This window comes from Artemia franciscana, chromosome 3, assembly GCF_032884065.1.
Source record: "Artemia franciscana chromosome 3, ASM3288406v1, whole genome shotgun sequence".
Classification (NCBI taxonomy): Eukaryota; Metazoa; Arthropoda; class Branchiopoda; order Anostraca; family Artemiidae; genus Artemia; species Artemia franciscana.
The window spans coordinates 17290046-17303744 of record NC_088865.1 but is presented as its reverse complement, the minus strand read 5'-3'; the positions used below and the strand labels follow the sequence as shown (position 1 = coordinate 17303744).

Below are 13699 nucleotides of genomic sequence, written 5' to 3'. Positions count from 1 at the left end.
CTGTTCGTGACTGTACTATCAAGCAAATTTATAAAAATAACGTCATATGAAAAATCATCTTTCAAGTGAGACCTTAAACAGCTCTCTATGATGTTGCAGTACCCTACCAGTTCTGTTAGTCAGTAGGTGGTTTGTGAGAAATGTTAAGGGGGCTGGGAGAAGGGAATGCAGAAGAGGGGGGATTGTAAACCTCAGGCTCAGGGTTTTAAACCATGGAGATGATAATATTGCCCGTTTCATTTTTCTTAACTTTTCGATTCCAGAAATGAAACTCAAAAAGCGTTTTTTGGGTGCCTTATCGTCGAATGTCAAATTAATAAAAAAGCGATTAGATATAAAATTTACTTTTAAATGAGCCTTTAAACAGCTCTCTATGATGTATTAGGGTATTAGGATGTAAATTACCTTTATTGGGTATTTGATAATGACGATACCAATTGCGTGGTTTTCGCTTTGATCCGATACTATGTTTAAGAGATTCAGGCTCTTTTTCAAAATTCTTGTAAATTGGTTTCATACATAACATTTTACTATTAAGATTGATCAAAATTATGGTTGACAATACTGAATCAGCTACAAATGGCAATCATTCTCACTAGACAGTTTTTTAAACATAATTTCAACATTTGGTTACTATGGGTCGTGGTTCGCTCTTTACTAGGTTGCAGGCATCCCTGCAACCATGCTATTTTCAACTTAATAGCTTGTTCTGTTTCTGAGGTACTGCACCAAATCATTCAACAATCAGAATGCACCTAAAACTCTTTAGATTCTGCTTCTGAGGTACTGCACCAAATCATTCAACAATCAGAATGCACCTAAAACTCTTTAGAATTACTTCAATAGTTGAAGCACTGGCGGATCCAGGGGGGTCGGGGGCCTGAGCCCCCCAACATTTTTTCTGGCGTCCTCTTTCTTGTTTTTTCACTCTTTTTTAGAACAAATTTGTCAATTCGGTCAACTATTGGCACCTTTGTCACATTGGGCTCCCATCAAGATTTTACTCATTGGTGTCCCTGTCACATTGGGCCCCGCCAAGATTTCATTCTAGATCTGCCCCTGAGTTGTAGTAGTAGTGGTAATAACATCAATAGTATCACTAGCAGCAACAGTCGCAGTCGCCATTACTGGCAGTTCCAGTTGCAAGTAATCGTATTCACAAACAGATACAGTTGCAAATAGTTGTAGTCAAATTGTTCCCCTTCTTTACCCTTAAAGTGTAGCATAATTTCAACCCCATCCCCCGAACTGTTCCCAGCAAACTGCGGACATGTTATGTCGACGGAAGGGACACACACTACCTTTTGATTTACTCTGATCCTCTCCTCAAGTCAATAGCTAGAAGTCCATTTGACCCTCTCCCCCTTTCTAATACTCCCTCGAAGTTTCAAATTGATCCCTTGGGTCATTCCCGAGATTTTCGCAATTCAGGTTCACATAGTGTATTTGAACTTCCTCGGGTTCACTTGTCACTTCCAGAATATAATCTTGGGAAGCACTGGAAATCTTGGAATAATGAACAATCTTTAAAAGCTCGCTCGAAAAACAATTTATCAGGAACAAAAGTTTTTGGATAATTTTCGAGCGAATTTCGAATGGTTCATTTCGAGTCTCAAAAAGTTGACAAATGCTTTAATTTTACATCGAATAAGCTTCAAACTTTTTAGGGATTTCTTTATCAACTAGCCCGGTGAGAAAAAAAAATGTAATATACGAAAGGTCACATCTCTCCTTAGTTACGCAGTGCTATTACAAAACAAATGATTTCTTGAAAATACAAACGTAAGACGATAATTTTTAGATGAAAGTAGTCATATTAAAACCAAAAAGAGACATAAAAAAGAGAATCGTGAGTGCCTATGGCCCATGTCAATTCCCTGCTACATCTACAAATTTAACTTTACACTCAAATTAAAGGCGATCTCAGTTTTAAATGTGCGGTTTTATGAAACAGCCAAATTTTATACCCAATTTAAGGAAAGCACAGAGATAAAAAAAAACACTCAAAATTTATTTCCTTCGCGCTCCATTTGACAGATTATGTCACGCATACAGCAAAGCGCAAACCAAATTTCAGCGTAAAAACTATCAGGAAAAGTAACTAAAGTCACCTCAAACTTAACGTAAGTTTGTTCTTTTTAGTTTCCAGTTTCCTTCCAATATCCGGTCGAATGAACCCCTCAAAAGTTTCTACGATCACCGGTTCCACAGGAAGTGGCCTACTAATAAAAAAATACAAGGAAGTCATTTCGCTCTTTGCTTGGGCAGCGTTGCGCTGTTTGTCACAGATAATCAAACAGAGACATTCTTCTTCTTCTATTTCAGCAAACATGGGCTTTTCAGTCGAGACTATTTAGTCCTTTTCCTTTTGACTCACTCTGTGAGTATGGTCTGCTAGACTTATAGCTGATAGTGAGATTTTGTTGTGTTCGAAGAACTTAAAAAGTTTACATTTCAGGGTATACTGACGTCAGCATATTACATTCAAATAGGCAACGGTCAATTGTTTCATTTTTTTATATTGCAATGTCTGCAAAGAAGGAATGAGGGAACTGAGCCACCTGAATTAGGAAATTGATACAAAAAGCCTGAGAGTTTAGCCCATTTGAGCCAGACCGAATTCTATGATAAATTTTAGAAAGGTGCTTATTGGGGAAGGGAGATAAATTTGGTTTATTCTTATGTAACATTACTCTGATAATCTCCAGGGATATATGTCTCTAATGGATATCGGTCTCCCGCTTGGCTGGTCAATATTTAGAGCATTTTTTGCAATTTCGTCTGCCTGATGGTTACCAGTTAAGTCCAAGCCACTCAGTACCTGAGTGGCTTGGAACATACTGAAGGTATGTTCTTATGCCTCTTCAAGCAAGACATAGACTGTAGACAATCGAGGCGTGTGTCCTGAAAATCAGATCATTTGCCCCATATAATATTGCCCCACAAAATAAGCTACCCAATCTATTATCTTCTTCTTCTTCTTTACTTTATAAATAACAAAAATCTAGTGACGTAGCTGACTGTTCCAGTAAGGCTAGAGAAGTCGGCTAAAGTTTTCAGAAGTAGTCCGTAGGTCAATCATAATTCAGACGTGACAGTGGATAGAAAAAAATTCCCTTTGAGAGAGAAACACCGCAGGGGTGGGAACAACGTTTTCTCAGATATTTTCGGCAAGTAAAATTAAATGAAAGAAAATAAAATTATAAAACTGTAACAGAAAGTACGGGAATTTTGCTGGAACTGAATTTTGTCTGCATTTTAAACCGATTTTACTGCAGTTATCCCGGCATTTTACTAAAATCTCGAGTTCACTCAGCAAAAGGATCAACTGTTAAACATACATCCCCTCAATATTTGGCTAGATGCTCAAACCCCTTCCTATTATATAGAGGGAGGCACCCCTTTCCCTTAGATAAAACTGCCCTCATACAAGAGCAAAAGACTGCCAAAAAATGAGGAATGCTTCTAGAAAGTGATAAATGCAAAGATATAATCTACATAACTAATAGTCGTTCTCAGCTAAATAAAAAAAAACAACACTAAAAGCATAAAAATGATTCGCAAAAGTTTTACGATCAAAATTCACATGCAAACTAAAAACCATCATTAAAACAGCCTCAGCGGTATTACTTCACGCAAGGTCACCTACAAGGTGGCAAATAAATGCGGTCTACCAGTCTGAATATGATTCCAAGAAACGAAATAAACTATTCTTTCTATTTTAAACCATGAGGCCCAAGAAAATGGCACACGAGCCACGAGTTTTAGAGAACGGACAGACGAGTCATAAATTCGGACTACGGGTCTCACGAAATTTGGATTGTTTGGGGTAAACAGATATAAACCTAACTTTTCTTACTTTTCCCTGATAGTTCTTCATATATTTCAATGGGGACTTGCTTTCAAAGAAAATTATAATTTGGCTTTTTAGAGATTTGCTAATTCTGACTGTGAGATTACCAATTTGTGAATTTGTTCTCTGAAAAGGCAGACAGAAGCATGTCAATTGATGCATAGCACTAGATTTAATCAATGAGACCGTCTAGTATGGTTTCTAATATTTTTGTGTCTTTCCTGATTCTCTTAAATAAGACCATGGAAGACAGGAATTCCCGCCTAACATTAACGCAAAATATAACAGTTTGTCCTTCTTTTCCATTAAGAACATATTTAACTTCGTTTTTTTCTACTTATAGCAGCAAACACTTTTGTGTAGCCACCTTTCTCTTGATTATTTAGCATAGAGATTTCATCTACTCTGAACCAAATAGAAGGAATATTAAATTCATTAAGTTTGACACCATTTTCAAGAGGTTTTTTTTTATCTTTGAAGTACTGTTTAAAACCAGCTTCCACAGCTGAGGCCACGAATCTGGACTTCAAGGACCTTTCTTAATGTCTCTGCCTGAATTTATAGCTCTATGTTTGGCAGGACCAATGTCACCAAAGCAATCCTGCTAGCTTTACCGACTCAAAAGCAACATACTAAGGTTGAAAAGTCCCTGCAAATTACCATATTTAGTCCCGAAGTCCCCGTTAATCCCAAAGATTGTTCTTTTAGACCCTCCACTGAAAATTAAGAAATTTTAGTCACAAACCCAACCTTTTTTTTCAATCCCCATACGATAAATGCAATGGTACTCCTCCTTTTTAAGGGATTGTACATGTGTACCCAAACGAAAATAGATACTGTAAAAAATATTTGGAAATGAATAAAAATAAAAAAGATCAAGCAAAAGAAAGACATTAACAAATATAGAACAGATGAGAGTGGAAGCAAGAGCAAAAGACGGTGAAGAAGAGAGGAAATGGTGCATTCACAATGGGATTTTTACTAATAGCAACATTTAGCTAGCACTATGTTGGGTCAATCGGATTTTTCACAGAATTTCCTGAATAGTGATGCCAATAAGAAAATTTTATTGAAATTTTTGATAGTCAAATTAGTGCTAGCTAGATCTCGACATTATTGAAGTCTCATTATTAGTAAGCCTAAAGTAAAAAAAAAGCACCAAGAAAGGTGGTAGAAAATGAGCCTTTTTCAAGTTCCAAGGAAAAATACTTCTTGTCAAAATATAAGAGAAAATAGACAATTTCTGGGTATGACATGCAGCTCTCATCGTTACTCTTATAATGAGCTGTCCAATATTACATGTGGAAAAAAGAATATATATATTTATAAATAGGCTAACCTATACAGTCTATCCTGCAAGTAGTTTGTAATTCTGATGTTAAGAATCAATTTGAGGCTGAACTTGCTGAATTGCAATCTGTATGTACTTCTGTAAGAAAGGCATCTTCGTTTGAATTGCATGGAAAAAGCGAAAATAAGAAAAAAACTAATAATAATACTAGAAAATTCCTTTTCCTATTTTCAAAACACACTTAAAACAAAATTGTATGCAAAAATAAGTGGAGGAGCAACACAAACAAGTTTAAGGCTGGAATAGATGGAATGATGATCATACTGAAAAGAAAATCTACTAGAATCACCAACCAAGCAAAGCAGGAAATAGTTTTCTAGGCTATAAGCCAAAACCTGCTACTACAAGAAACAGGCTTGACTTTTTTGGTAAATCAAGTGATGCCAACAATATCAGCAAATCAAAAGGCTTTTTGATTAGAGATCTTTACGTATCAATTACCATAACATATAAAATGTTTCAATACATAAAATACTGGAATGAAAACAAGTATTACCACTGTAACCTGATGAGACTTATTTAGCAAATATTTTGTATTTGAGATTAGCTCACAGTCAACTGTGTAAGAAATTAAATATTATGGTTTGCAAAGGATAGACTTTGAAAGTTAAATAGCCATAACTGTTGCTTAGTCCTTTTTACTCAGATGAAACAATATTCTAGGCTAGCTTGACCTAAGCTTACCTTGTTTAATATTCATCTGCTTCCCATTTTTAAATCTTGCAGTGTACTTTGTGGAATAATATAAGCGTCTCCTACCACCTTCTGCGTCTTTCCATAACTCAGTTGATCAAAAGAATTTAGTGGATCTTGCTGGCGTGTCTTTAATTTTTCCCTCTTGTCTTTGAGCTCAAGCTGCAGCTTTTTGGCAGTGACTTGTGTCTGAAATCACTTTTGTTTTAATACTGCAGTTAACGTAGGAAATGAGGTTAGTAGCTGGCTTTATGTTGAATCAGGATTTAAGCAGGTTTGCATTTTATCTTCTTTTCTATGGATCATTTTGATATAGTTTGTCCTAAGGAGCATTCCAAAGGGTATTAGAGAGCATGGAATCAGATGGGAAAGTAACTCTCCTAGATAATTTCTTAGACCACACTGATTTTTCATTTAAAATTTAAGAAAGAAAAACGGGTTTAATTAAACAAGCGGTGAACAAAAAAATACTAAAAATAACACACAACAAAAACCATTATTAAAAAAAATTCTAAATATTTCAACTCCACGTCTTGGAGCCTTTATCAATGGGAAAAAATAAGAGAGAAAACAAAAATCAATTCAAACCATTAAAAAGCAACAGCACAGCAAGACAGAGAAAAAGACAAACAAATAAATAAAACTCAATTATTATTTACTTGTTATTTAAAGACACTTATTTATTTAGGTTTCATATTATTATAAGGTTATTTGTTTTCTTTCTTTTCCCTGTTGATAAGGGCTCTCAGATGTTGAGTTGAAATATTGGGAAATTCTTTAGTTAATGTTTTATGTTGTGTTTTGTTTTTAGTATGTTTTGTTCATTGCTTGTTTAATTAAACCCTTTTTCTCTGTTAAATTTTAACTCTCCATTTTAACATTAATTTTAGACTTAGATTATGCTCATGTTTTAAAACCATGGATGGAATGTTGGCAAAATACAAATGTTTTGAAGGTTTTGAGAGTTCAGGGTGCAAGATTAGATTAAAAATTAATATCAAGGGGACTAAGTTGCTTAGACTAGGAATAAGTGAAGATGAAGAGGTGTTGGGTAATGATAATATCAATCAAGCAGCTTCACTTACCTGAGTAATATTATTAGTAAAGATGATGGATGCAATTAAGATATTAAAGGTGGAATAGGCAAGGCCCAGGGTGTGTATTCATACTTGAAAAAAAGTTGGAAAGAATAGGAGGATAAGTCTACCAATCAAGATTAGAAGAATGGTAGCTACAGTAATGACAGTGGTCAAGCATGGTTCCAGAATGTGGGTGCTTTGGAGGACAAAGGAGCATTTGTGAGATATTTTTCAGAGGAATTGACAATGGAATCTTTTACGCACCAGTCTGACTGAGTGTATGTCAAACAGTAACGATGACAAAAGATCTGGTTCTTCCTCACCTTTTAGGGCTATAGTGAAAGGAAGGTTTAGATGGCTAAGACATATTCTGTAGATAAGGGATTACAAAGTGCCAAAGCCCATCCCTTTTGTCCAATTGCCTAGGGTCAAATCCCCAAATGGGATGGGAAGAGGAATCTTTGAAAATTGGCAGGGAGGTGGAACATGCACAGCTGTGTTGGCTTCAGGTGTATTTCTGCTACAGTGAGTTGTTAATAGAAGTAGTAGCAGTTGTAGAATACAACTGCATATAATATATATATATATATATATATATATATATATATATATATATATATATATACTAGCTGTTGGGGTGGCACTTCGCAACCACCCCAACACATAGTTGGTGGGGGCGCTTCGCGCCCTCCCCAAGCCCCCCGCGCGCGTAAGTCGTTACGCGCCATTGTAGTTGTGTCCCTGTGTCCCACCTGTGAATATAGATAGATATATATATATATATTTTTAACTATGTAAAACTTGCGAATATACAACATTCTTGGCTGTCTCAATGTCCGTGCATATAAATAGATTGTCAGGTTTACTGACTCTTGAACATGCAACATATAATTGTCCATGGGAAAAACAATCTGTATTCGCATCTATACCTCATTATTCTAATAATTGCCATTGAGCTTTGTTGATGGTGATTGCTAATCGACCATTCCTTGTGTCCCCGTCGTCATTTATATATCCCCCTGTGTCCCGGTCGTCATTTGTGTCCCGGTGTCCCAGTCTGTAATTTCTCTTTGAGTGTCCCAGTCGTCATTTATATTCCCTGTGTCCCGGTCGTCATTTGTGTCCTGATGTCCCGGTCTGTAATTTCGTCAGTCGACAAACATGACGTCAGTCGACACACAAACGTGACGTCAGTAGACAGACACACAGATAAACAACTTATTTTTATATAGATAGTTTATATTCCCTGTGTCCCGCTCGTCATTTGTGTCCTGGTGCTTTGTTGATGGTGATTGCTAATCGAACATTCCTTGTGTCCCGGTCACTTTCTCTTTGAGTGTCCCGGTCGTCATTTATATTCCCTATGCCCCGGTGTCCCAGTCGTCATTTGTGTCCTGATGTCCCGGTCTGTAATTTCGTCAGTCGACAAACATGACGTCAGTCGACACACAAACATGACGTCAGTAGACAGACACACAGACAAACAACTTATTTTATATATATATATATATGTATATATATAAACTATCTGTTGGGGTGGCGCTTCGCGCTCCCCCCCAAGCCAACCCGCGCGCGTAAATCGTTACGCGCCATTGTAGTTGTGTCCCTGTGTCCTACCTGTGAATATAGATATATATATATATATATAAGTTTTTAACTACGTAAAACTTGCAAATATACAACATTCTTCACTGTCCCATTGTCTGTGCATATAAATAGATTGTCAGGTTTACCGACTCTTGAACATGCAATATATAATTATCCATGGGAAAAACAATCTGTATTTAGATCTATACCTCATGATTCTAATGATTGCCCTTGAGCTTTGTTGATGGTGATTGCTAATCAAAGATTTTCTGTGTCCCCATCGTCATTTATATATCCCCCTGGCGTCCCCGTTGTAGTTCTATCCCGGTCATTTATATTCCCTGTGTCCCGGTTGTCATTTGTGGCCCGGTGTCCCAGTCTGTAATTTCTCTTTGAATGTCCTGGTCATCATTTATATTCCCTTTGTCCCAGTGTCCCTGTCGTCATTTGCGTCCCGGTCTGTATATACATTCGTTTTTGAATTGGTATATGATGAATGCGGACAGACAGACAGACAACTTATTTTTATATATATATATAGATATATATATCCAGTACATTAAAGATGATAAGATACATTTCACCTCAACCAAAAAAAAACTCAATAGCACTATCATAAATCCCCCATAGAGGCTACATGGCCTATAAAAGAGCAGGACATAGAATAAAACCTTCAAAAATTAATTTGTTAATCAATGAACAAAAAAAGTAATTACTCACCAATATTTGCCTTTGATGACCTTCTACATTGTTTGTGTCAAAAAATTAGAAGTTGAGGAATATATCTACTCTTACATGACATTTACTGCTCAATGTAACTTTTACCAGTAAGCAAGAATTTGACAGGGCAATATTTATGTGTAGACAGTAGATAAATGTGGTCATGGGTTAGGGAGCTGCTTTCAAGTTAACTGGATATATCTAGTCCTCACAGAGTAAATGGCTTTACAACATATGACCTTGAATCATCTGACCACATAACCTGGTTGCTGGATCCTGGGGTGTCTGCTGACATGATTCAGCTTGACTTTTCTAAGGCTTTTGACAAAGTTTGTCACAAGCAGCCTGCAATCAAATCATGTGCAGTCAAGCTTGAAGAGAAATTTCTGCTTTAGATCCTTTATTTTCTGTGTCTGAAATCTCAATGTGTTCAGTTATTTGATGACTCTGGTAATGATGTTCTTTCATCCTCTAGGCATGTTTTGAGTAGAGTTCCTCAAGGAAGTGTTTTTGGGTCCTAAACTATTTAATATCTTCATCAATGATGATCCTTTCACTATCAGCAGTAAATTAATGCTCTATGACGATGACTTGAAGCTTCTTGGACCAGTCTTGTCCTGTGAAGACCATCCCCTTTGGACTTTTTGATCAATGGGCTGAAGCATGGCTTCTTGAATTCAATGTTGTCAAGTGCCATGCCATTCATTTTGACAAAATGAATTCTTTTTACTCTTATTTTTTCTCAGGCCACCCATTCTCTTCTGCAAATAATGAGCAAGACCTTGAAGTTACAATTAACAATTAACTAAAATTCAGTACTCATGCTAAGAAGTCTGATGCTGTTGCTAGTTCAATTCTGGCTGATTAAGTGCACTCTTTCCACTTGTTCCCCTACAGTCATCAGTCTTCTGTATCTGGAAATAGTAAATCCCAAGCTTGAAATTGGAATGTCACTAGCCTCCTCTTTATTTTAAAAAAGACACAAAGTTTTGAAAATGTGCAGAGACATGCCACCAGAGTGATATCTGGCATGTGGGAGCTTTCCTACCTTGCAAAACTAGCAAAACTAGCAAATAGAGGTGATGTCATTCTAATTTATAAGTTAATGAAGGCTAATACTTTCCCAGTATTATTTCCAACTGATGGTCTTAATTCAAGAGCTAGAAGTCATCAACTGAAACTTGATAAGCAGTCTACGCTATCCAGAGTCTGCACTCACTTCTTTTCCTCAAAAATTGTTAGCATTTGGAATAAACTCTCTGAAGAAACAGTTACTGCTGAATCCATTGACATCTTCAAGCAAAGTCTAGATGCTGAGTTATCTTCTAGAGAGTGAGACTTAACTGAAAAGTTACTGATCATCCAACAGCACCTGGTCACTAAATAACATACACAACATCTTCCCTTGTCAACTCTGGAGCTTCACAAGGATCAATCCTTAAGATTATTCCAAGCTACAAATCAAGGTAACAGATCAATCAAAGGAAATAACAACAGAACCAATAAATTATTAGGGCTATATGTGTGTCTATTCAGGGGAAAGGGGTGCATTATTAAGATAGTAACTAAAATGTTGAAAAGGAGCACAAGATAAAGATTTAAATGGTACAATCTTTATTTTTTGTTTGTTTTGTATATAGCCTGGGGCTATATAGGGGAGTGCTGAATACATTAGCAACTGAAGTAAATTTAACTACAAAGTTACTGATCATCCAACTGCACCTGGTCACTAAATAACATACACAACATCTTCCCTTATCAACTCTGGAGCTTCACAAGGATCAATCCTTAAGATTGCTCCAAGCTGCAAATCAAGGTAACAGATCAATCAAAGGAAATAACAACAAAACCAATAAATTATTAGGGCTATACGTGTGTCTATTCAGGGGGGAGGGGTGCATTATCAAGATAGTAACTAAAATGTTGAAAAGGAGCACAAGATAAAGAATCCAATGGTACAATCTCTATTTTTGTTTGTTTTGTATATAGCCTAGGGCTATATAGGGGAGTGCTGAATACATTAGCAACTGAAGTAAATTTAACTACAAAGTTACTGATCATCCAACTGCACCTGGTCACTAAATAACACAGACAACTTCACTTATCAATTCTGGAGCTTCACAAGGAGAAATCCTTAAGATTGCTCCAAGCTGCAAATCAAGGTAACAGATCAATCAAAGGAAATAACAACAATCCCAATATATTATTAGCACCATAGGCTACATATGTCCATTCAGGGGGGAGAAGTTAACTTTCAAGATAACAACTAAAATGTTGAAAGGAAACACAAAATAAAGAATATAGTGGTACAATGTCTATTTTTTGTTTGTTTTGTATATAGCCTGAATGTATACAGCCTGAAGATGAATGGTCAAGAATTCAAAAAAAAAGAAAATGTGGATAAGATTAGAAGTCTGAAAATGTCAGTAGCTGAGGCCTATATCTTTTTGCTCTAGTATGTTTCATTATGGAAAGCTGCTTTTCTTAGCCTTTAGGCTACCAGCATTTTATATTAAATTTTGATAAATATGCACTTAGTAACACATGGACATAAATTCCAGGCTGTGAAGATACTGGTTTAATACAAGAGCTAACCTTTATTATACTTAGCTTATGGAATGAAGAAATATGCTGCATTATGAGGGCTAAATGAAGGACCAACAGCAGCAAGAGAATTTGGAAGTGAATTGATTAGTAGCCTATAGGCTATTGAAAGTAGTAAAACAAAAGAATTAAGAAAGCTAAAATGTGAACCTTTTCTCTATATCACTTACGGCAACTCACGGCCTATTGATAGCAAATTTTCACGAACAGAATTCACAACCAGCTTTTACTTTTGAAAGTCAGTTTTCCCAGCTAGCTATTGCAGATCAAAATGACAGAGCACGTGGAATCAACAAGGCGGCAAAAAATGATTCCTTCAAATACCGGAAATGCATGCGGGAATCCGATATTCCGACAGTATGTTTTCGAAAAGTGGCCAGAAAACGCTACGTTTTAAGGCAAAGTTTTCAAATAAATGCGTCAGTGTAGATAAAGATAATTGGCTAATTTAACTCTCGCTTTAGTCCATATAGTGCGAAGGTGTAAAAAGAAAGAAATCCAGTCTGAAACAACAAACATTTTGATGTTCCATAGTTATGTTTTTATTATTTTAAAAACTTTGCGAAGAATCCGGCCTGATTGACCAAATCGTTGCGGAAAGCTAAGGAATTTTTCAAGCACGAAAATCGACGGAATCCCCACGTGGATTGCTAAGAACCATTACTTTGCCTTTGCTCCATGACTCCATACCTTTGGTTATGATTAATTTATTTTTTTTTAAATAAGAACAATGCATGCGATTTGTCGTATGAGTTGAATCGGATCGTTTTGCTTCGTATGTCGCATGATTTTTGTCATTGTCATCAAAATCGTAGGATTTTGCGCGAAATCGCATCAGTGGAAACCAGGGGTCACACATTGCAGGAATCCGTCTTTACCTTTTCGAACGATCTCCCAGAAATTGCTACGTTTTAAGGCAGTCTTAAAATAAATGCATTAACATGGATGAGGACAAGTTCTAAAAGAAGATTATTGGCTAATTTGACTTCCGCTTTAGTTTCTTACACTGCGAAGAAGGCACGAAAAACAAAAAAGAAATAAAATCAGTCTGAAACACCAAGATTTTGATGGTTCACAGTCATGTTTTTATTCATTTAAAAACCTTGCGAAGAATCCATCCTGATTTGAGAAATCGTTGCGGAAAACTAAAAAAATTTCAAGCAGGAAAACGAACGGAATCTCCCTACAAATGTGGATGGATTTCCGCAATGTATAAACAAACAATTATTTATGAAACATCAAAATCTTTATTGTTTTTTGTCTTTTGTGCCTCCTTTGCTATATAAGGACTAAAGCTAGAGTAAAATTATCCAATATTCTTCTTTTAGAACTTTTCCTTATCCAATCTTAATTATTTATTTGAAAACTTTGCTTTAAAACGTAGCATTTTCAGGGTCATCGTTCGAAAAGATATTGACAGATTTCCCTAATCTGGGAAAAGTGACAATAACATTTACACCCTCTTCAAGCTCACCGTATCTTACCTAGCCTATTGCAGACTAGGGCAGATTTTACGGATGAAGAATGAAAGATTGTCAAAGATTTTCCTTTTTGGTCAGCCACCTAGAGCTGAACGAAAAGCAGGTCGTCCTTGATTGGGAAGAAAGGATGTCGTAAGGAAAGATTTAAAGGGATTGGGAACTAGGCCACTGTTGCCAGGTTAACTTGCCTCCCCCCTCCTGTGGGCCTTAATTAGCCATCAAGGGTGGGTTAGGTTTCGGAGTGGGCGTGGTGCGGAAATGTGGACTTTTTATTTTTTTGAATAGGCTTATTTCGATTGAAAGTTGGGATCGGTACAGAAATTCAAAATTA

General features: G+C 36.4%; 2 protein-coding genes across 3 annotated transcripts in view; one reads left to right on the top strand and one right to left on the bottom strand.

Moving 5' to 3' along the window:
- The window catches only part of LOC136024956 (uncharacterized), a 30031-nt gene extending 17812 nt beyond the window's left edge, over positions 1-12219 (bottom strand). The window contains exons 1-2 of one of the 2 annotated variants that reach the window (XM_065700554.1): positions 12038-12219; positions 5889-6086 (exon numbers count right to left, since the gene is read on the bottom strand). The gene's annotated coding sequence lies outside the window, so the exon portion shown is untranslated. The remainder of the gene's footprint in view (positions 1-5888; positions 6087-12037) is intronic. The other variant, XM_065700552.1, reaches the window with a different exon arrangement.
- Positions 1-13699, top strand: part of LOC136024957 (lateral signaling target protein 2 homolog) — an 83131-nt gene that overhangs the window by 15703 nt on the left and 53729 nt on the right. The gene's annotated exons all lie outside the window — the stretch shown is intronic.